This window comes from Saccopteryx bilineata, chromosome 3 (genome assembly GCF_036850765.1).
Source record: "Saccopteryx bilineata isolate mSacBil1 chromosome 3, mSacBil1_pri_phased_curated, whole genome shotgun sequence".
NCBI classification, from domain to species: Eukaryota; Metazoa; Chordata; class Mammalia; order Chiroptera; family Emballonuridae; genus Saccopteryx; species Saccopteryx bilineata.
This window is the reverse complement of record NC_089492.1, coordinates 10,460,028-10,483,439: the sequence shown is the minus strand read 5'-3', so window position 1 is coordinate 10,483,439 and position 23,412 is coordinate 10,460,028. Positions and strand designations below refer to the sequence as shown.

Below are 23,412 nucleotides of genomic sequence, written 5' to 3'. Positions count from 1 at the left end.
TCCTTTGGCAACGGTTTAATTGAGCATATACTATTGGCTAAGTGCCATGTGGCATTGTGGGAACACAAACAGAAATAGGATGCTCTCTTTTCTCAGGGAATTTTTGGTCTCCTGGGAGGGGAGAGTTAGATGAGAATCAGGGAATCACAGCAGAGGCCCCAAGTGCTGTGTTGGGGAGACAGACACAGGTTGCCATAAGCACACAGAGGGTCCCACAGGGTGGACCTGGGGTGGTTAGGGAGGGAAGGAATCAGCCCCAAGACGAGACGAGGTGGGCAGGAGGGAAGAGGGAACAGGTAATCAGGTGACGGGCCGCTTGCTGGGGGTCCTTACAGCTGCGTGGGCCATGCAGGCTGCCGCCGGCTCTGCCATCTCTGGCTCCCTCGCGCCTGTCTCAGTATCCGACCTGCTGAGCCTGGGTGGGTGTGTGGTGAGGGAATGAATGCCATTCTCTGCAGCAGGGGTCCCCAGACTTTTTACACAGGGGGCCAGTTCACTGTCCCTCAGACCATTGGAGGGCCAGACTATAAAAAAAAACTATGAACAAATCCTTATGCACACTGCACATATCCTATTTTAAAGTAAAAAAACCAAAATGGGAACAAATACAATATTTAAAATAAAGAACAAGTAAATTTAAATCAGCAAACTGACCAGTATTTCAATGAAAACTATGGGCCTGCTTTTGGCTAATGAGATGGTCAATATGCTCCTCTCACTGACCACCAATGAAAGAGGTGCCCCTTCTGGAAATGCAGCGGGGGCCGGATAAATGGCCTCAGGGGGCCGCATGCAGCCCGCGGGCCGTAGTTTGGGGTCCCCTGCTCTGCAGGATGGTGGTCACGGGAAAGCATTCAGGTCCTGCTCCTCTCAGCCCTTCCTGTCTTCTCAGAGGAAAACTGTGGCAGAGAAGTCCCCTGCAGTGCAAACCCAGGGGGAATTCACGCTCGTAGGTAAATTTGTATTTCTCTTCTTAGAAGGAAGCCCCCATTTAAACAGTTTTAACAATATTATGAATAACTTGGAATACCCTTTCTCTGAGTTCTGGGCTCGTTTAACAAATGTTTATTCAACAAATACAGACCGCGCCCCTGCTGAGCACCAGACAGTGTGGACACTGGGACACATTAGGGAGTGAGCTGTTTGGGGGGGAAACTGGGCTTGCAGGAAGTTCACGTCCTGCCAGACACAGAGGCAGTGATGGTGAGGGCTGTGGTCTGGGTGGCCCGGGCCCCAGGGCGGCAGTCCATCTGCTTCTCTGACCCTCAGTTTGCACATAGGTGGAGTGGGCAGCTGGATTAAAACATCTCCGGAGTCTATCCAATTCTGGGAGTGTTTATTCCTCCTGCAGATCTTGGGATGGCTGGCCCAGCAGGGAGCCCCCTGCCGTGGAAGTGCAACCTGCCAGGTTCCTGGGAGGAGCAGGTGCAGGGAACAGCGTGGTGAGGATGGGGGGCTGGGAGTCTGGCACACAGCCTGAGGAAGGCGGGCTGAGAACAGTGGGCCTGCGCCAGGTCCTAGAGGAGCAGCATCTTCTGGAAGCTTCTTTCTCCAAGCTCCCCTTCCCAGGCCAGGGCGCCTTTTCCCACGTGGCGAGCCTGCTCCTCGGTGTCAGGGTGCGAGACTGGTAGTTTCTGTGACCAGGTACAGTTACGGCCACGCCTCGTATGTACCAGTCTCGTCCTCAGCCTGCAGGGGATCGCAGCCGGCAACCCAAGGTACCGGTGGGACCAGAACCGGGTGACTGAGATCCTTGGGAGGCACTTGGTCCCGCTGGACTTCGGACCCCCGCCTAGAGCAGGCTCCTGGCTTCTTTCCCACGCTGGAGGCAAAGGCCCGTGTTAGGTTTCTGTGGGTGCCGTGACAATGACTGTCACCTGGATGGCTTGAAAACCGCAGGAATGTGTCCTGTTACAGTCCCGGAGGCCAGAGTGTGAAATCAGGGTGTCGGCAAGGTTGTGCTCCCTCTGAAGGCTCTTAGGGGAGAATCCTTCCTTTTCAGTGTCCAGCGGCCGCTGGCACTCCTTGGCTTGTGGCCGTATCATTCGGATCTCTCCTCTGTCTCCACGTGGCTTTCTCTGAGTCTGTCCCTCTTCTTTTACAAGAACACCGGTCATTAGATTTAGAGCCTGCCCTAATCCAGAACGATCCCATTTCAGAATCTCTATATCTGCAAAGACCCTTTTTCCAAATGAAGCCACACACCCATATATATATATGGTGTTATCCCGTAATGATGCCAACACTGCTGTAGAAAGTAGGGGATAATAAGCCCATTTGTCACCAGGGAAGATGGCACCTTCCTGGCAAAGTCCGGGGGAGGCTGCTGCAGTTGCATCCCTGCTCGCCCCACTGGTGGCCGTCCTGCCCCCCCCCCTCCCTTGGATGCCTCAGGGGCAGCTCCCGCTCAGTCGGGGCGGTTTATAGACAGTGGTCCTCCCGCCTGCTTTGGCCCCTTCCGAGCCCGGTGCCCACACCTCTGCCCCAAACCCATGACCTGCCTTTCCACTGTGTGCATTTCAGCTGCCTTCATTTTACTGGAGAGCCCGGCCGGGCGGGGTGGGGGTCTCCACTGTGCCAGGCCCTGAGCAAGGCGAGAGGTCTCGAGGAGGCCACTGGCGGGACAGTGCCACTGGGAGCTTGCACAGAGGGTCACCGAGGAGGGCGGGGTGAGGCTCCCACGGATGCGACTTTCCGAAATGTGTGTGATGCCTGCTCTGGGTTTTGAGCCCAGATTGGAAGGCGCTGCTCAGGCGGATAGGCAGGGAGGGCCGCAGACCCAGAGAAGTGGTGCGTGGGCCCAGGAGGGTCAGGGCTCTGGTTCTGGGCGCAGAGCAGGGATGAGCAGGCTGGGCACTGTCACCTCAGCGGTCGGTGCTGCAGGCTCCGAGAGTCTCTTTGGTGTTGCCTTCTTAGGGGTGGAGGGAGGCAGTGAAGTCATTGGATTTGCATTTTGGAAAGATCACCCCGATGTGACTGCAGAGTCAGGGCTGGCACACCAGCCAAAGAGAATGTCACAATAAATAGACTAATTGCAATTCCAGTTCTGGGGGTTTTGCAGGCGTGCCGAGAGGGTAGCTTGCTTGGTTTGTATTAAATTAAATTTCATTACTAAGAGGCCCATTAAATTCTGGTGGCTCGATATAGCTGGTGCTCTCATAATGAGAGAAGCAGGATGCTAATGGCATCTCGGAGAATGAAACTTTAATATCACCCCTTTATGGTGTTGGGCTTGGTTAGGGTTTGGAGTCACTCAGTAGCCCTGAAAGGTGCCCAAAGAGGCAGGGAGTGTATTTCCACCATCATCAGACGGCTGAGAAAGGGGAGCTACTCACAGGGGACATGAATTGCTTGGGGTCACACAGCTGGCAAGTGGCGGAGCTGCATTGGGGCCTCAAGTCTTCGGTCTCTCACCTGCGGTTCCTGTTTTCATTTCTGAGCAGTGACCCCTCTGTCCCTGTGGAGGTCTTCCCCGCCACACCTCTGGGAAGCTGGGCGCACACTGGGGTGTCCAAGCTGTCGGGCGGGTCCTGTCCCCTTTCCAGACAGCCAGAGCAAGCCCTGGGTGCAGTGCAGAGCTCCTGATGGGGGCGGGGGTCCCTGCGACCTACCCAGGACAGTGTGGGTGAAGTGTGCGCCCCCCACAAGGCATGTTCAAGTCCTGACTCTCATGCTTGTGAATGTTGACCTTATTTTGAAATCGGGCCTCTGCAGCTGTCAAGTGAAGATGTGGTCGTACGGAAGTAGGGCAGGCTCAGTCAGTGAAGGGTGCTTTTTTCTGAGAAAGGAGACGTGGACACACACACACACACACACACGCCCCTGGAAGGCCATGTGAACACCGAGGGTTGTCAGCAAACCAGAAGCTATGAGCAAGGATTCTTCCCCAGAGCCTCGGAGAGGTTGTGGCCCTGCGGACACCTTGACTTTGGACTTCCAACCTCCAGAACTGTGAGCAAATAGATTTCTGTTGTTGTAAGCCACCTAGTTCATGGCAATTCATAATGGCAGCCCTAGGAGAGGAATATATACTGCTTACAAAAATGAGAGGATGTTTCAAAATGAACACAAAGGGATAAAAAAAGAAAGCATTTGCTTTTTTTTGTTGTTGTTAAACAAGAACATGAGAAAAGCAAATGACAAGTCAAAGAAAGTTGTTCAATTATGCAAATGAGATGGAAAACCAACTCTTATGCACTCTACGGAAGGCTGGAAGTCCTGGAGCATCTGCACGGTCCCCGATCCCCTAATTTTTGTGAGCATTGTAGAAAGGACTATTCTGTCCGAGGTATGGGCTTTCCCAAACTCTTTAGAGCCTAGAATTACGAGTTCATAATTCAGCAAGGCCTGGTAGCATGGTCCCTTTTGTCTCCCTCCAGGGGAACCTCATACCTAGCACAGTGCCTCCCACCTTCTTTTTGGGGCCAGGCACTGGGCACATGACCTCTCGCCCCAGCAGCCCTGCAGGGAGGGTGCGCCCATTTCCCAGAGGAGGGTCTGCGGGTGCTCAGGCTCACAGGTGTGATCCTCTGCACTTCATAGGTGGGAAGGAGGTCAGGGCTGGGCAGGGACAGCCCCAGGGACTTGTGTTCACTCTCGGCACGTCCGTGTTGCTGCCCATGTTGGTCAAGTGTTTCACGTCCGTGTTGCTGCCCATGTTGGTCAGGTGTTTCCCAGTGGCCTCGGGAGCCAGGTCACTCCATCTGGGCCGCTTGACTGCTTTGCAGGAAATCACTGGGCTGAGCAAGAAGTCAGAGAGTGGGGAAGTCTTTTTGCCCCTCTCCATTTGCCAGTCACTCAGAGAGGGCTTGGCTTCCAAGAGGAGCTGCTGAACTGTGGCCTCGATAAATTAAGAAAGACTGTGGCCTCACGCTCCCCCAGGCTTGAGGGTTTGGAGGAGAAAGGACTGACTTCTTGCTTGGGTTAGATGTGCCCCAGGCGGTGGGCCAGTGGAATCAGCTTTAAAGAACCAGCAGTGCCAGGGCCCCACCCTCACTGAGAACATTGTGTTGGGAGGAACCAGGCATCTGTGTTTGTGCTTTTTGAAACAACCAGGTGATATTGTGACCCTGGGTGGAGCTGCGGCGGGTCATTTGCTCGTGTGTGTGTGTGTGTGTGTGTGTGCGCGCGCGCACACGCGCGCGCCCTGTCCTCACTGAGGGCGCAGGCGCAGCACAGAGACGCAGGAGACAGACCAATCAGACCAGGAGACTGGGGAGGACAGCTGTGGAGACCACCACCACCAATTTGCGAGTGCCCACAGCTGCCAGGCACTACGCTGAGAGGATGCATCTCTCTTAATCCTCACCACACCCCTATGCGGAAGGTTCTATAATATCCCCATTTTATGGATGCAGAAACTGAGGCCACAGAAGTGAAATATCATGCCCAAATCTATAAGGCTGGTAGAGTTAGAGTCAGGATGGGACTCAGGTCATGTGTGATTCCAGAGTGTTGACCCCTCCCCCCAACTTGACTGCCCCTCCCCAGGCCTGCAGTGGGGACAGCTGTGTGATGGGACTTCTGTCCACACTGGAAATCCCATCTGGGTCTCCCTAGAGAAAACGAAAGTTCCATGTGACCCCGAGCACCAAGTGTAGAAACTGATCAAGAGTTGCCTTTTTGAAAAAGACTTTGTTTAGGAAATTCAGTATTTAAATTGTTTCCAGGCCTCTCAGCAGAGTTGTGTGTTCTAGGAGGCTGGGCATTTAACTCTGTGGGCTCTGGGTTTTCCTGTTCCCGTTTGAGCACCGTGGGCGTGGTGGGGAGGCAGACGGCGGAGGGCTCACAGCTGAGGTGATCAGATTCCGCTGGGTGCTCTGTGGGGTCTGGAAGGCTGACTTCGCTCAGAAAGGACCCCACGGGTGGTGACTGCATTTCCCATTCTCCGATTAGCGATCCCCTTTCTTTGCCTTGATCTTCAAATGAGGTTTTGATCATTTCTCATGTTGAGAGTTGTTTCTAGCACTCTGGAGTTCCACCCATTTTTTTTTCTATACACTATTTAAGTTTTACCAATAAAAAAAATCATGATCATCAAGGTTGTTGTCACTAATGGCACACACCAAATGAAAATGGGTGAGGAAATTAAGTCAACAATCCCACTTCACCTCCGCCACCGATCAGTATCTGATATGCCTGTCCATACAACAATTTGGAACTGTCTTTAGGCATATAGGTGTAGGGGCTGTTTTGTCATCTTTTATCTGATATTATATCCTAAGCATTTCCCAATTTTGCTAAGATAGCTAATTAATGATCATGTTTAAAAAGTGTGTAATGCTTCATCAGGTCAGTGAATCCTGCCCTATGCCAGGACTCTGTGGTCGAAAATTGCATTTCCTAGTAATTTGCTGCGATGCTTACAGGCACCAGGAACATCTTTGTGCCTGTTCCTCTTCTCTTCTTGGGAAAACCTCTGGACACCTTCTCCGCAGTCGGATTATTGACTCAAAAGGCACAACATGATGAGTCTTTGACCGCGATTGCCAAGTTCTTTTCAATTAAGGCTGTTTATGCTGCCACCGTCCACAGGGGGCGCTGCCAGTTCCCCATAGCCTCCTAGACATCGTGTGTTATCATCATTGTCTTTATAGATGCGGAAGGTCTCTCGTGAGATTTAGATATTTTTATCCGTTATGGGGGCCAAATTTTATGTTCCATCGGCTTGTTGACAGACTCTCTTCGGGAAGGCTGGTTTTGGCGCCGGCCAGGTTCAGGACTGTCTGTGCCAGGCCCCTTTGAGCTGAGCCAGTGGCGGCTCAGCTTTTGCATAAAATGAGTTGATCTTCAAAAGCGAGCCTTTGTGTGCACTGCTCCCGAACGCAGAGGCGGCTCCGGAGCCGGGAGGTGCTCACGGCGTCGCCGGCTGGCCGTCGGGGCTGGCTCTTGTAGTCTTCGTGACTTCAGACTTAACACTCGTCGTCCTGGATCTGTCTTCTGAACGAGGCGGGATCTTTCTCCAGAAGGCTTTCAGACCTCACTCTTTCAACTATTTTTGGGCTTCCTAGCTATAAAACAAAAACAAAACAAAAAGGAAAACGTCCTCCTGTAGATTCTTGTTAGACCTCTCTGCTGGTGGTGCTGTGTGCGTTTCTAGATAGCTTTCTCTGATTTTCCTCTTGCTGCTGCTCACTCACCACATCCTGTGGGCCCGGGAGGCTCCTCTCACCCCGTTTCACTCGGCCTGTCTGTCACCGAGTGCCTCGTGGTCCTGGCCCGGCTCCTCAGTGGCCACCTTCCTCCCCGGGACCTCCGATGCGGACCCGGAGCAGCCAGGGATGGCTGTACAGTGCCTTGTGGTCCCTCAGGAAGACTGAGGCTTACGTCTTAGCATTTGCAGAAATGCCTTCAGTTCCACTCATTGGGGACGGTTGGGACTTCAGGTTAGACGTACGGGATCTTGAGAGAGGTCTCTGAGTTTGCATCCTCCCGTCCTTGTCTGGCACAGGGCTCCCATCTAGGCGTCCTGCTGGTGGCACTGGTGTCGTCTGCACCCTCCCACGTTGTGCAGTTTGGGTCTTCCTTGTTGAATGAAATCGACCTCATTCACACTTAATGCCCATGGAAACAGAAGGGTGCGTGTTGTGGGGTGGGAGGAGGTACTTGGAAGGGGTTATGTTATGCAGGTCTTCCTGTTCACACAAAAGACTGTTCCATCATCATGCATTACTCTGAGCCTCATTTTACCCATCTGTCCCTTGGGGACAATCTAGCTGTCTTCCAGGATTAGTGGTCACACAGAAGGCCCACCAGGGCCCGGCACGGAGGAGGCTGGCCACGCAGGGCCGTGACGAGCGAGGCCTGTGGGATGGACATGTTCTGCGATGCTTCTTCCTTCCTTTGTCTGCGCGACTCTTGGGTTAACAGTTAACGTTGTGGTCACTTGAGAGCGTTTTCACTTGTGAGACGTCTTGCTCCTCTTCCGTCCTCCTCCCCAGAGAGAAGTCCCTGAGGCGACTGCTTCGGCGGGCTGCGCTGTGGGAAGATGGAGACCCAGGTGAACTGTGGACAAGGCCCGCCTGCGTATCTGGGAGCTGTGACTTCACGACCGAGAAGGGGCTGTTCCCCTCGCCCGGCCCAGTCCAGGTCTGGAAAGTCGTGCAGGGAGACTGGTTCCCCCCCTCTCGCTCCAGCCTCGTTCCTGATGTCTGTGGACTGGTTCCCTCTCTCTCGCTCCAGTCTCGTTCCTGATGTCTATAGACTGACTCCCCTTCACACCTCCAGGGCCCCTCGCCCGGCCCAGCCCAGGTCTGGGAAGTTGTGCAGGAGACTGTTCCCCCTCGCTCGCTCCAGCCTCGTTCCTGATGTCTGTGGACTGGTTCCCCCTCTCTCGCTCCAGCCTCGTTCCTGATGTCTGTGGACTGGTTCCCCCTCTCTCGCTCCAGCCTCGTTCCTGATGTCTGTGGACTGACTCCCCTTCATTCCTCCAGTGCCCCTCGCCCGGCCCAGCCCAGGTCTGGGAAGTTGTGAAGGAGACTGTTCCCCCCCTCTCGCTCCAGCCTCGTTCCTGATGTCTGTGGACTGGTTCCCCCTCTCTCGCTCCAGCCTCGTTCCTGATGTCTGTGGACTGGTTCCCCCTCTCTCGCTCCAGCCTCGTTCCTGATGTCTATAGACTGACTCCCCTTCACACCTCCAGGGCCCCTCGCCCGGCCCAGCCCAGGTCTGGGAAGTCGTGCGGGGACACTGGTTCCCCCTCTCTCGCTCCAGCCTTGTTCCTGATGTCTGTGGACTGGTTCCCCCCCTCTCGCTCCAGCCTCGTTCCTGATGTCTGTGGACTGGTTCCCCCTCTCTCGCTCCAGTCTCGTTCCTGATGTCCGTAGACTGACTCTCCTTCACACCTCCAGGGCCCCTCGCCCGGCCCAGTCCAGGTCTGGGAGGTCGTGCGGGGAGATTGTTCCTCGTTAGGGACGTGGAGGGGGTCACGCTCCCTCTGCCCGGACTGCATTGTCCACTTGACGTCCCGTCTGCTCCTTGAACCAGACTTTGAAGGCAAGGATCCCCCCTTGGGGTGCCAAGGGACTGGGGTCACCACCAGCACGCCCACAGCGAGGGCATCTCATGCCTCCATCGCTGGACCACAGGGTGGGTCCCCAGCTGCTCCAGGCTTTGAACTGGTGGCCTGGGTGTCAGGCAGGGTCTCCGGCTGCGTCTTCCTGCTGCTGACCCGCAGTGGGAGTTTAGATGAGCCCCTGGGTCCCCGGAGGCTTTGTTTTTTTTTCTTTATTAATGAATATTTGACGCTTTCGTGTTTTCTCAAAGCCCTCAAACGCTTTGGGTGTAACTGAAGTCTGTGTGTGGACCTTATGCAGGTCACTGTTCAGGGAGAAGCTGCTTGGGTCAAAATGGGGCTCTGGTCCCCGGCTGCCCCCAGCCCGGCTCCTTTGAGTGCCCAGGAGGGGCCTTGGGGGAGACTCCTGAGCCGGTGAGAAGGGGGGCCCTGGATGCTTCCTAGACCTGGGACCTGTGATGAAACAGCACCGGCACTGGGTCAGGCAGACTCGGTTCCTCCGGGTGCTCTGGCAGGCCGCGGCTCTGGGAGGCAGCTCCGCCTAACCTGGGTCACGCAGGAAGGAAGTGGGGAGCCTCCCCCATCCAGCCCAGGATGCTCCTCAGCAGAGCGGTCTGCTCCAGCTCCGAGCATCACTGCCTCCCTGTGACTGTGCCCCTCCCCCCACACTGGGCGCACTGGCCTCCAGCTCCGAGCATCACTGTCTCCCTGTGACTGTGCCCCCTCCCCCCACACTGGGTGCACTGGCCTCCAGCTCCGAGCATCACTGCCTCCCTGTGACTGTGCCCCCTCCCCCCACACTGGGCGTACTGGCCTCTAGCTCTGAGCATCACTGTCTCCCTGTGACTGTGCCCCCTCCCCCCACACTGGGTGCACTGGCCTCCAGCTCCGAGCATCACTGCCTCCCTGTGACTGTGCCCCCTCCCCCCACACTGGGCGTACTGGCCTCTAGCTCTGAGCATCACTGTCTCCCTGTGACTGTGCCCCTCCCCCCACACTGGGCGCACTGGCCTCCAGCTCCGAGCATCACTGCCTCCCTGTGACTGTGCCCCTCCCCCCACACTGGGCGCACTGGCCTCCAGCTCCGAGCATCACTGCCTCCCTGTGACTGTGCCCCCTCCCCCCACACTGGGCGCACTGGCCTCCAGCTCCGAGCATCACTGTCTCCCTGTGACTGTGCCCCCTCCCCCCACACTGGGCATACTGGCCTCCAGCTCCGAGCATCACTGCCTCCCTGTGACTGTGCCCCTCCCCCCACACTGGGCGCACTGGCCTCCAGCTCCGAGCATCACTGCCTCCCTGTGACTGTGCCCCTCCCCCCCCACTGGGCGCACTGGCCTCCAGCTCCGAGCATCACTGCCTCCCTGTGACTGTGCCCCTCCCCCCACACTGGGCGCACTGGCCTCCAGCTCCGAGCATCACTGCCTCCCTGTGACTGTGCCCCCTCCCCCCACACTGGGCGCACTGGCCTCCAGCTCCGAGCATCACTGCCTCCCTGTGACTGTGCCCCTCCCCCCCCACTGGGCGCACTGGCCTCCAGCTCCGAGCATCACTGCCTCCCTGTGACTGTGCCCCTCCCCCCACACTGGGCGCACTGGCCTCCAGCTCCGAGCATCACTGCCTCCCTGTGACTGTGCCCCCTCCCCCCACACTGGGCGCACTGGCCTCCAGCTCCGAGCATCACTGCCTCCCTGTGACTGTGCCCCACCCCCACTGGGCGCACTGGCCTCCAGCTCCGAGCATCACTGCCTCCCTGTGACTGTGCCCCCTCCCCCCACACTGGGCGTACTGGCCTCCAGCTCCGAGCATCACTGCCTCCCTGTGACTGTGCCCCCTCCCCCCACACTGGGCGCACTGGCCTCCAGCTCCGAGCATCACTGCCTCCCTGTGACTGTGCCCCCTCCCCAGCATCACTGCCTCCCTGTGACTGTGCCCCTCCCCCCACACTGGGCGCACTGGCCTCCAGCTCCGAGCATCACTGCCTCCCTGTGACTGTGCCCCTCCCCCCACACTGGGCGTACTGGCCTCCAGCTCCGAGCATCACTGCCTCCCTGTGACTGTGCCCCCCCCCACTGGGCACACTGGCCTCCAGCTCCGAGCATCACTGCCTCCCTGTGACTGTGCCCCCCCCCCACACTGGGCGCACTGGCCTCCAGCTCCGAGCATCACTGCCTCCCTGTGACTGTGCCCCCTCCCCCCACACTGGGCGCACTGGCCTCCAGCTCCGAGCATCACTGCCTCCCTGTGACTGTGCCCCACCCCCGACACCTGGCACACTGGCCTCCAGCTCCGAGCATCACTGCCTCCTTGTGACTGTGCCCCTCCCCCCACACTGGGCGTACTGGCCTCCAGCTCCGAGCATCACTGCCTCCCTGTGACTGTGCCCCCCCCCACTGGGCACACTGGCCTCCAGCTCCGAGCATCACTGCCTCCCTGTGACTGTGCCCCCCCCACACTGGGCGTACTGGCCTCCAGCTCCGAGCATCACTGCCTCCCTGTGACTGTGCCCCCCCCCCACTGGGCACACTGGCCTCCAGCTCCGAGCATCACTGCCTCCCTGTGACTGTGCCCCTCCCCCCACACTGGGCGCACTGGCCTCCAGCTCCGAGCATCACTGCCTCCCTGTGACTGTGCCCCACCCCCGACACCTGGCACACTGGCCTCCAGCTCCGAGCATCACTGTCTCCCTGTGACTGTGCCCCCTCCCCACTGGGCGCACTGGCCTCCAGCTCCGAGCATCACTGCCTCCCTGTGACTGTGCCCCCCCCCACTGGGCGTACTGGCCTCCAGCTCCGAGCATCACTGTCTCCCTGTGACTGTGCCCCCCCCCCCACTGGGCGTACTGGCTGGCCCTGGGGGCGGCTCTTTGAGTTGTCGCCCCTCCCTACCACCTCAGCTGGCCCCAGCTTTCAGCCTTTTTATATGTTCCCCGTTCAGGGACAAGCAGTCACAGTGCCAGAGGTGTCTGTATTTTCTGGAATACACTGTGCTACTTAACAAACAGTTGTCTGTGACATCATTTGTTTCATCATTTTTCCCGTTCTCCTCATCGCTTGCTCTGGTTCGCACAAACACCCAGGCTCCTGAGACTTCCCCTTTCCCTGGGCACACGTGTGCCCCTGGGCATCACCTTCAGAAATGAGGACACTTGGTGGGTGGGGCGGGTGCTGAATGAGGCCGGCTCTGAGGGATTCTTCAGTGTTGATTCCGCTGCCCCTGGGGCTGCCTTGTCAGAATGGAGGCTTTGGGCACGTCCCCAAGTCCTCCTCAAGGGCATTTTCACTTGTGAGGCGTCTTGGGGAGCACACCAGGGTGGGGGGGTGTTCTCCATGCAGGGGTGTTTGAAGAACCTGCGGACAACCTAAGGGATAGATGATTTAAGAAATCAACACCTGTTCTGAAGCCTAGATGACTAGCTGTCACCTTTGGCTCCGTTCCAGGGCCCTGACGGCCTCCCACCACTATAGGTTAAAGTCCTCAAGCTGCAGCACTAGGTTCAGGACCTTCCGTCAACCGCTGTCTGTGCTGGTCATGGGGACATCATAGCCCACCTTCAGGGTAACGGATGTTACGGTTGTGGAAGCCCCCACCCCTACCCCTTACATCACTGGGCTGTCTGTGAGGAGGACGTTATTTACTCCGGATCTGATGAGCAGCGTCTGGACTCGGTTTTCTGGTGTGAATGCCTCGTTTCTCTCGTTTCCTGCGCCTTCCTCCATTCTCTCCCTTCCTTCCTGGACTGAGCCATGCATCAGAACAACTGCACGTGTTTGCTGCTTCCCAGGTCTCTTACTGAGCGTGGCCTTGAAATCGGGCTCAGCCCCCTTGTCAGTGGGACGCCTCGAGGAAGCAGTTCCCATCTGGAGAGGGTCTGTTTGCCAGCCAGGTCCTAGGGCAGGCGTGGCCAACATACGGCCCACGGGCCGGATTCGGCCCGCGTAATGAGTTTATGTGGCCTGTGATTAAATTTTTAATATTCTCCGCTACTTTAAAATCTCAGCTACTCAGAAGCGGAAGCATCTTTGATTATTAGAAATAGAGATATTTAAGAAGATAGTGATACGCGAAAAAGAATTCTGTGTACGAATAATCTAGGGCAGGGGTCCCCAAACTTTTTACACAGGGGGCCAGTTCACTGTCCCTCAGACCACTGGAGGGCCGGACTATAAAAAAAAACTATGAACAAATTCCTATGCACACTGCACATATTTTATTTTAAAGTAAAAAAACAAAACGGGAACAAATACAATAGTTAAAATAAAGAACAAGTAAATTTAAATCAACAAACTGACCAGTATTTCAATGGGAACTATGCTCCTCTCACTGACCACCAATGAAAGAGGTGCCCCTTCCGGAAGTGCAGTGGGGGCCGGATAAATGGCCTCAGGGGGCCGCATGCGGCCCGTGGGCCGTAGTTCGGGGACCCCGATCTAGGGTTAACTTCCAATAATTGGTGGAATGGATTCGCGATAATTCTTTATTTTTAAAAACAATTCCATTATAAAGATTTACAACTTTTATACTCATGTGTACTCGATATGAACTGTTTGATGATTAGCGGCGATGTGAAACCCACATTCTTTTAGGCGGAGTTTGCCAGTGCGCACCCAAGGTCAAACAATTTGTTATTTTTGTGGTCAGTGTGCTGAATCAAGTGGCATTGTGGCATAGACAATAGCTGCAGTTGATAACTGAAAACGTGTCCGGGCTGTTTGTAAAACAAAATAATTGTTTTATTTGCAATATAACACCTTCAAGCTCATTCTATTGATTAAATATTGTTTTGATTGATTGCAATGCAGTTTTGATATTTATATTGTATGTAATTATATTTTTATTAAAATATATATTTTATTAAAATAATATTGTATATTAAAATTTTTTCACCCACTTACATTTATTCATAAACAAATTACATAACAAAATTTTATTTACTTAAATGAATCATTTTTTTATTCAACATTTTTTAATTTTAATATTTCACCCAGCCCATGAAAAAAGTTTTCTTTCTAATCTGGCCCAGGGGCAAAAACTGTTGGCCACGCCTGTCCTAGGGCCTTCCTCCTGGTGGCCCAGGGCGTGAGCATCCATCCTGAGAACCTTCTCAGCGCAGGTTGGGTTCCCTGGGAAGCGGATGCCAAGATGTAGGTCAGTAGGCAGGATGCAAAGGAAGGGATGCCTTTGGGGTCAACAGCCGTGAGACCGAGGCGGGAGGAAATGCGGACCGGACAGAGGAGCAGTGCGGCTGTGACAACGTCCCAACAAGGCCTCAGCCAGCCCTCTGGGAGCAGCCCCGGAACTGGAATGTCCCTTCAGACTTGTCCAGCATTGAGATGAGGATTGGTCCATCGTTGCATGTGGGGTACCCTGGAAGGACACACGGCCTCGAGCAAGGTGGTCATGAAGGCCATCATCTGCCAGCACTCTCGGCCACTGCCCTGGCTGATGGCCGCATGGATGTGTCTGCTCTGATCACCCTTGTGTCCACAGCACCCTGCACACCACAGGTACCCTGTATTTGGGGGGATGGGTTACCTAAAGCATGATTAATTCATTCAGCAAATATTTTCTATTTTAGCAATGGCTTTCTTTATTTTTTTAAGAGCTTCTATAATCTAGAGGTTTTGGGGTGGCTGGTGGTTCAGCTGGCTTCCTGGAAGAGGCGACCTTCATTCTGGGGGTGTGACTTCCTGGATGGTTGGCCCTGGGCCAGCGGTGGGCACAGTGTTTCCGTGCCTCCCAGACGGTGGCTTACTGAAACAGAGAGTGAATGGGTGAGGGATGCTTTTCTCGGGGATGGGAATCTCCATTCAGCCCACCTGTCCGTGCACCTGTTCAGTGTGGGAAAGTCCCTGCTCGAGTTCACTGGCATTTGGAATCCCAAGTAGCCTGGAACTTCCCCAGGGTCCCCATTGGCCCATTGACTTGACATCATTTGAGTCATTGCAGAATGGAGGCACCACTCCTTTGAGCGGAGTGAAAAAAGATACATTTTCTCCTCTCTGAGTCACCAAAAACTACACCCCAGGGTCTGAGCAACAATGCGGTCTTTAACTTTCCTGTATGCAAAAGAACTGTCATTGCAGTTCAGGAAGTCAAGATGCTGAGAGAGAGGAGATGAAATCAGTGATTTCTAGATCTGAAAGAGACCTCGCCATTGCCCGGTTCAACCCCCTCCCTTTGCACGAGGCCTGCGGTGGGGGAGGGACTGGTCAGGTCATCCAGCGGCCTGGACTTGGAGGTGGGGTAGGCGGTCGACTCTCGGCAGAGTGTCGGCCTGTGTGGATCACTGTTTCACCAGCCCACCCACCTCCCCATGGGGTCGCCCAGCAGGTGCTACGCAGACTGGCGTGTGGCGAGTTGTTTTTAGATCCGAGAGTCTTTTACCGAAAGCTATGGCTTTGATGTTTTTGGTGACAAGACTGGGGCTGGCAGGAAGGGAGGTTTTGGGGGTTGATTTAATAATGCAACACCCCCGGGGTGGGAGGAGAGGTGGGGTGGGAGGATGTTTGTGAAGGAAAGTTGAACGTAAGCATAGGTACAAACAGGAAAGGTTGAGGCGGAGGCGAAATGCTTCCCTGCTTCAGGGAACACCGCCTGGCCCGGTGGGCTCTCCAGCCGTGCCTTCCTCCTGCTGCTGCCACCGCAGGGGGACATGCGGCACACTGCACGGTTTACAGAGCGTTCCCACGTGTGTGACGTCCTTCCGTCCGCACACTGGCCGTGCCGCTGCGTGCTGTCTCTCCCACGCATGCGGCTTTTAGGGGAAGCTTGGTCCAGAGCCCAGGAGTCTCTGACTCCAAATCCTGTGTCCGTGGGACAGTGGTGGGTCCTCGGTGTCCCTCCTGGGGGAAGTATGGGGCTGAGGAGCCCAGTGTCTGGAGCTAGACTTCTGTCCTCTGGGCACTTCCCAGCCCCCTGTGCCTTTGTCTCTCGAGCTGTACAAACAGGGATGACCAGAGTCCCAGCCTGTCGTCCTGGGCTGTCGTGGGATAAGAGCACTCACAGTCCCAGGCACACGCTGCAGCTAGGGACTGTGTTAGGAAGGCAGGCGCAGCTTGGACACACGGTTGGCTTGGTTCCAGACCGCTGCAGCGAAGGAAGTGTCACAATAAAGCAGGTCACACACATGTTTGGGCTTCCCCAGTGCATGTAATAGTTAATGTTTACACTGGTGCTGTCGTCTATTAAGTGTACAATAGCATTATGTCTTTTTTTTTTTTGAAAAGGATTTTATTTATCGATTTTTAGAGAGAGAAGAGCTAGAGAAAGAGGGAGGAGGAGAGGGAAGCATCAACTCACAGTTGCTTCTCATATGCGCCTCGACCAGGCAAGCTCAGGGTTTCAAACCGGCGACCTCAGTACTCTGGGCTGAGGTTTTATCCACTGTGCCACCACAGGTCAGGCAATAGTATTCTGTCTTAAAAAGCAAAACAAAACACTGTGCATACCTTAACTGAAAAATACGCTTTATTGCTAAAGAATATTAACCAGCACCCGAGCCCTCAGTGAGTCATTATCTTTTTGCTGGTGGGGGTCTTCTCTTCCGTTTGTCGAAGCGCAGAACGTGCGGAGCCCTGCAGAACCAGGTGTGCCCGCGCTGTGGGTGCTTCCCCACGTGGCCGCCGCAGCTGCTCGGGCGTCTCTGGGACCCACGCTGGCCTCGTGGTGATCTGGACCAACGCCATTCAGTGCGGTGAGCGAGGTTGCATGGGGGTCTTCTGCGTTGTTCTGCTCCCCCGCCTGGGAAAGCAGGAGGATGTGTGTGTGTGTGTGTGGGGGGGGGGGTAGATGGGAACCATCTCGCGTGCTCGGCCCTTGCTCAACAGAGAGCGGCTCACACTGTGACTCTGTTCTTCTTCCTCTCCTTTATATTAAAAAGCAAAAACTCAACTTTCTGAATAGGTGAGACATTCACTAGACAAAACTCAGAAGGGAGAAGAGTTTCCGATGACGATGTCTACCCGTCCCTGTCCCCTGAGACCCGTTTCCCCTCCCCAGTGACACCGACACTGTCCGTTTGTTGGGTCTCCCAGACATCGTCTGCGCAGTGCCGAACCCCTTGGGAAAGAAGGTGTGTGCTCGTGAGGTGAGTGCCTCATAAACAGTTCTTGTGGACGGTGCTGGGCACGCAGGTGGGGTGCAGGGGACCCAGGACAGGGGGCTGCGGTCTCAGCACCACGTTAGCTTCCCAGCAAGGAGACCGCGACTTGGCTTGGGGGCCTCGGCATCAAGGGGCGGGCCGGTCTTGGTGCTGGCTGCTCTGTGGGCACGAAGGGCGTGCCTCCCTTTTGCCTGTGGAAATCCCTGGGCTCACATCCCAGGTCACCCACCTTCTAGATGAAAAGCCCAGTCAAGAGCCTCCCTCCAGCCTTCGACTCCTGCAGCTAGAGATGGGAGTAACGACAGCATTCGCCTGTGCTGAGCAAAAACTCTTAGTTTGATGGAGTCCCGTTTGTTTATTTTTCCTTTTATTTCCCCTGCCTGAGGTGATATATCAGAAAAAAACAGTGCTCTGAGAAATGTCCGAGATTGAACTGCTTTATGTTTCCTTCTAGAATTTTTATGGTTTCCAGTCTGACATTTTAAGTCTTTAATCCACTTTGAGTTTATTCTTGTGTAGAGTGTAAGAATGTGGTCCCGTGTATTGTGCGAAGTGTAATGAGCCAGGGAGAGAAAGACTAGCCCCATAGATTAGTCTCCTGTGGAATCTAAGGAACAAAACAAACAAACAAATAGAAACGGACCTAGAGATCCTGAGACCAGAGTGACAGCTGTCAGGGCTGGGGGGCGGGGGGCGGGGCGAGGAACGTGAAGGGATTAAGCAAAGAAGAAACTTAGAGACACAGGCGACAGCGTGGGGCTTGCCGGAGCGGCGGGGTGGAGGGAGGCCGAGGGGGTGGAGGGGGACAGACGGTGATGGAGGGAGGCTTGACCCGGGGTGGTGACCACTCAGTACACAGATGATGTGTTCTAGACGTGGACACCTGAAACCTGCGTAACTTTATTAACCAATGCCACCCCAATAAATTCAATAACCAATTAAGAAACAAACCAACAACAACAAAGAATAGCATTTTGTTTTAAGGGTTCTTGGGAGGCCCAGATGGCTGCAGATGCAGGCGGCTCTCCTGACACGGCCTGGCAGACTTGGCTGCCTTGGTTCGTGCTGCCCCTGCCCTCCTCCAGGGTGCCTCCCCTGGCGCTCTGCGCGATGGCTGGCAAGGCTGGGGGCCCTCCAAGGCCGGCCCTGGGGCGCAGGAGTAGAGGGACCTATCCATTTGTCTTTCCTTTTTTTGGCGGGAGGGGTGGTGGTTCCAATGAACTGTCAGTGTTTTCCTTTGTACTTCTCCGCACAATAAATCGGTGCGTTTCTACATGAGGTGACATGGCTTTGGTGAGAGAGGCTTGTGTTTCTGGCTGGCATGGAGGGTAGATACTCACTCAGCCCTCAGGCCTGTTAGTTTCGTCCTGCTCCCTAGCTCTGGGTCATCTTGTGTCTGGGTGGGGTTTTATCCTGGCGGAGACACTTACCAGGATGATACCGAGAACTGTGCACCCAGATTCACCGATTGTCAACTCACTCTCCACCCGAGCCCCTTCTCACATGCACACGCACACGCACGCACACGTGTACACGTGTACGTGCCGTTTTTTCTGAGCCATTTGAGAGTAAGTTGCAGACATGCTCTTTTATCCCCAAGTATCCTAAAACCGAGGAAATTGAGCATTGCTACAGTTGTATTATCTAATCCACAGGCCGTGCAATTTCACCAGTTGTCCCAGTAATGTCTTTTTGGCTTTTCCTGATTCCAGATCACCGCTGCACTCCGTGCCCATGTCTTCTTACTGGAACAGTTCCTCGGCTGGTCTTTATTATTTTCAGAGAGAGAGAGAGAGAGAGATGAGAAACATCAACTCATAATTGTGTCACTTTAGTTGTTCACTGATTGCTTCGCATACGTGCCGTGACTGGGAGCTGCACCTGAGCCGGTGACCCCTTGCTCAAGCCAGCAACCTTGGGCTTCAAGCCAGCGCCCTCTGGGCTCAAGCCAGTGGCCATGGGATCATGTCGATGATCACACAGTGAAGCCGGCAGCCCTGTGCTCATGCTGGTGACCTGGGGGTTTCGAACCTGGGACCTCAGCTGCCCAGGTTGATGGTCTGTCCACTGGTCAGGCCCTTGGCCGTTCTTGTCTTGGCATTTTTGAAGAGTTCAGGCCAGTTGCTTTGTAGAATGCCCCTCGGTTTGGGTTGGGTTCTTCGTCTTGGAGGCTCATACTGTATTTACCACTTGTTTCACTACGTTGTCCTGTAATCCTTGGTGGTCCAGTGTGGCTGGTGGTCACAACCACACTTGTTGTGTGAGCAGACGGAGGAATAAGGAGGTCAAGCGATTGGTCTGTGGTTACATTCCGGGAAATTGCTGCTCTGGGGTTCAGATCCAGGCTTATCTAATCTGCCTGCCCTGTGATAGCAATAATGACAGCAATTAGACCCTGGGAACAGCAACACAGTGTTAACCAACCACTTCCCACGGGCCAGGCATTGCGCTGAGCACCCTGTCTACGCTGCAGTGCGTGCTCACCCCGGGCCTGGAAGGTGGCTGCTCCGACCAGCCCGGATGTACAGACGATGATCAGGGGGTTCAGTAGACTGCCCAGGGTGCCCAGCTACCCACCAGTGGGGACGAGCCCTGCCCCACGCAGCCTGCGTCCTGAGTGTGCACTAAGGCCTGCTGGACCTCAGAGTTGGGGCAGCCCCTGAGCCAGGCTTTGCGACCCTCCAGTGTTTCTGCCCTTCTCCAGGGCCTTCTCTAGAGGGAGCGAGCCCATCCCAAGGCCGGGGCTGCTCTCAGGGTCTTCCTGGGGCGGGGCCGGGCGGGACCAGCCTGCCCTCCGCTCCTGTCGGCGCCTGTGTCCACTTCCGCGGTCTGTTTGCAGCGAACAGATGGCGTTCTGACGATGTCCAGGCCGAGGTCCCCATGTGCTCATTTATCAATGGCTGTCTGTCTGTCCTCTGCTGAGCAGCCCAGGGCCCCTGCCTCTGGGCGGGGTGGTCCTGGCTCCGTCAGCACCCCGTGGGCCCCTCTACCCACTACCTGGGCAGCACGTACGTGGCATTCAAGGCTGCTGTCCCGAGGATGAGCCGGCCTCGCTCACAGCAGTACATTATTCAATCCGGATGTCACACTCTTCGCCTCCCCTCATCGGAGAAAAGAAGATGTTCGGCCCTGCCTTTCGGGTGGTGGGGAGGAGTAGACACTCTCAGATGGTGACACGCTTGGACTCCTGGTGGCAGAGCGGGAAGATCCCTGAGCACGATGGCCGAGGGGCCTGTGTTTGGGCCCCCATCTACCTCTCACCTCGTGGGGTCCTGGGTCTACCTGTGACGGGCACTCAGACACTTCATGCATCAGGACACAGCGCTGGGAAGTGTTGTCAGCACCCCGAGAAAGCCCGTGGTCGCCTGGTTCAGGTGCAAGTGCAGGGTCTGATTGACAGCCGCAGAGTGGTGGCTGTCCTGTCCTTGGGCCAGTGCGTCAGGCAGGAGGGGTGGGAGCAGCAGCCACGCCCCCCCCCAGGTGCAAGCCTGCGTGTCTGTCCCACCGTTCCCTCTCCTGCTGGGCCGGCTGGTCCCAGTCCCAAGGATGAATGTCCCCCCTAGTCCTCCACTCTGTGCGGGGCCCGTCCCTTCACCTTGGCTGCTCTCTGTGGGTGGGAAGTGACCCCATTGCCGGCCAGGCATGGTGCATTGAGATGGGGTTGTGATCTTTCTACTCTGAGCATCCTGGCCGGCCCAGGGCCCTTCCCCCCAGCTCTGGCCACGGGCCTCTGGCTGGGCCCACTCCTGGGAGGAACTTAGAAATTTTAGTTCCCTAATGTCCAAGGCACATTGCTCCATGGTTTCAACATTAATTAAAAACATTAATCAGTTTGGCTGCCTCGGAAGGAGGTTCTTTTTCTGCTAGAAGCCGACTTTCTGGGTTGCTGCTCCCCTTGCAGGGAGGGGGGCGGGAGCTTGCACCCCCGTGGTTCAGCCACACAAACGTGGGGTGTCGGGCAGCCTCCTCAGCCTCTCTCAGCTCCAGTTCCCACGTCTGTGAAATGGACATGAGGCTTGTACTCTGACCTGGCCTGCCGGGGACATTGCAGGTGCTCACGGAGGTCCTGGGGGAGGGTATTCCTCAGCCGAGTGTGTGTCCTGGGCGGAGGGCACATGTAAGTGGTGCTGTCATTAAGGATACGTTACATCTCTGTCCGGTACCCTCCAGTTTACAGGGCACACCTCACCTGCACGATCGCGTGCCGCACACCTGGGAGGGGGTCCAGGTTATGGTCTGCTCCGCCTCGCAGGTGAATAACCAGATGCGACGGTCGCGTCAGGCCTGGAGCCGGGGCCCTTGGGTTCAAACCACAGGCTTTGGCTCCTTTCTCAGCCCTGTGCTCCGTGTACTGAGTCCATACACTGACCGAGTCATCGTGGGGACACAGGAAGAGGGGGACCTTGACCCTCCTTACTGGGAGGAGACAAGCAGGCCAGGCCCCGCACTGCTGAAGTGGCATGCACAGTCGGTGACATTTCTAAGTGTTCGTCATGCCCGGCCACGTGCTCCGCTCTGCCGGGGCTCTTGCTTTTTAATTGAGAACAAACGTCGAAGATGAGAAATTGAGGCTCAGAGAGTCGTTTGCTTAGGCTTCTAACAGGACGTTTTCAGTAGAGCCGGGATGTCAAACTGGGCAGCCTGACAGCCCACAGCCAGCGGGGAGCTGGGCCGCTGTCCTCCGGGTGATGAAGCCGCTGCATTTTGACAATAAGGGAATAAAACGCCTTTTCTTTTGGGGCAAGTAAACTGCCTGAGAAGTGTGGGAGGCTGCCCACACGGGAGCGCGGGCGTGCTGGGGAGGGCACGTGATCGTTCTGCACACATGGTCAGCCGCCGGGAGACCTCTCCGGACGAGAGGGAGCCGCCCTCTTCTGCTGGGAACTGGAGCTCTGAGCAATGGGTGGGTCCGCCAACGCTCAGAGGGAGGAGCTGCTGTAGGTCCCCCTGTGACTGACACCTCCGAGGGCGGGAGGTGACAACCAGAGGGCCTCAGAGAAGCACATTATGACCCCCTTTCCCTGAAGGAGAGAGGGAATGGATGGCTTCTGTCCTCGGGGCAAGGACGGGTCTCTCGGTGTTTCCAGAATCTTTGAGTGTAAATTTTCCTCCAGCACTTGTCATCCCACTTGGCTCTGAGTCTGTGCTCACTGAGTGCGTCGTCCGGGTGACCTGGCACCCATGATTTTGTGGAGTTTGGGGTTGGGGGAGCGGACAGGAGGAAGGTCTGGAAGGGTCACTCCATCATGATGTGACCGTGTGGTGTCTGGGGGTCCCACAGTGCCCCTCGAAGGAGAGGAAGCCATGTCTAAGCTCACCTGCTGAATCTTGGTCCTGCTCCGGGGTATCTTAGGTGGTCCTCTTACAACCTGTTAGACTGGGGGGCCCCCTCACCCCCATTCCCCACACTGACTGTCCCCTTTTGGCCCCCTCATGGAAGCTGTCTCGACTATCCGTTAGGGTAAGAATCCCCGGTGAGGAGGCTACCTGTCTCTTTATTCCCTGAGGAATTCATGATGTCCCCTGAACGCCTGTCACCAGGTGACAGTGTGGAGCCCAGAGAAGAGCTACAACGCGGTTAATCTGATACAGCTTCCTCGGTGACGGGGTGCAGCGTTCCCACCATCTGTGGGCTGCCTGGGGCATCAGGGACAGGCCACGCTCCAAGTGGAGTGGTTAGGTCTGTCTCATTCCCCTCTCGCCAGAACTGGAATCAGATGAATGCAAGCTGGAGTGGGGAAGGGGGATGGGAGGGACCTGGCTGGGCTTGGGAACCAGGGCCATCTGACCATCACTTCCGGCTGGGCCTCTCTCTTAGGCGATTTCTGAAAGACGGAGCTATCAAAGCCGATCTCTTAGGATTAAAAGGCTTACTGTATTTAAATTTGTCTATCCCTGTACTTGATACATCATAGTTGCTCAACTAATGCCTGCTCTTCCTCTGCTTCTCATTTAACGTATAATCAATAGGTGCTTCTTACTTTTGAAATGAATGTTATAGCTCCAGTGGGCATCTGTACTAATAATTCTCTGTCCTTTTCTTATCTATTTCCAGATGCCTGTTCTAGACCTGGGATTCCGGTGCCTTTACTCTCCAGGGGGACTTGAGAACCAGCCTTCCCGAAACCACAGCTCTACCAGCTTGTGGTGTGGAGAATGAATGTAAGGGAACTTCTCCTCTTGGACCGTTGGGGACCGAAACTTGCTTTTGGAATGGGTGATCTCTTGCTGCACAGCGTGGGGTGTGGTTCCGGTGCCGCCCCACCGGGCTTGGGCAGCTGGCCTCAGGAGCTCTCCT

General features: G+C 55.6%; 1 long non-coding RNA gene across 11 annotated transcripts in view; it reads left to right on the top strand.

Moving 5' to 3' along the window:
* LOC136329469 (uncharacterized) overlaps positions 1-23,412 on the top strand; it is a 353,394-nt gene that overhangs the window by 127,722 nt on the left and 202,260 nt on the right. For 10 of the 11 annotated variants that reach the window (XR_010730205.1, XR_010730208.1, XR_010730210.1 and 7 more), the window contains exon 3: positions 23,170-23,276. The exons of the other annotated variant lie outside the window; for it this stretch is intronic. This is a non-coding gene — a long non-coding RNA (uncharacterized lncRNA). The remainder of the gene's footprint in view (positions 1-23,169; positions 23,277-23,412) is intronic. 11 annotated transcript variants of the gene reach the window in all.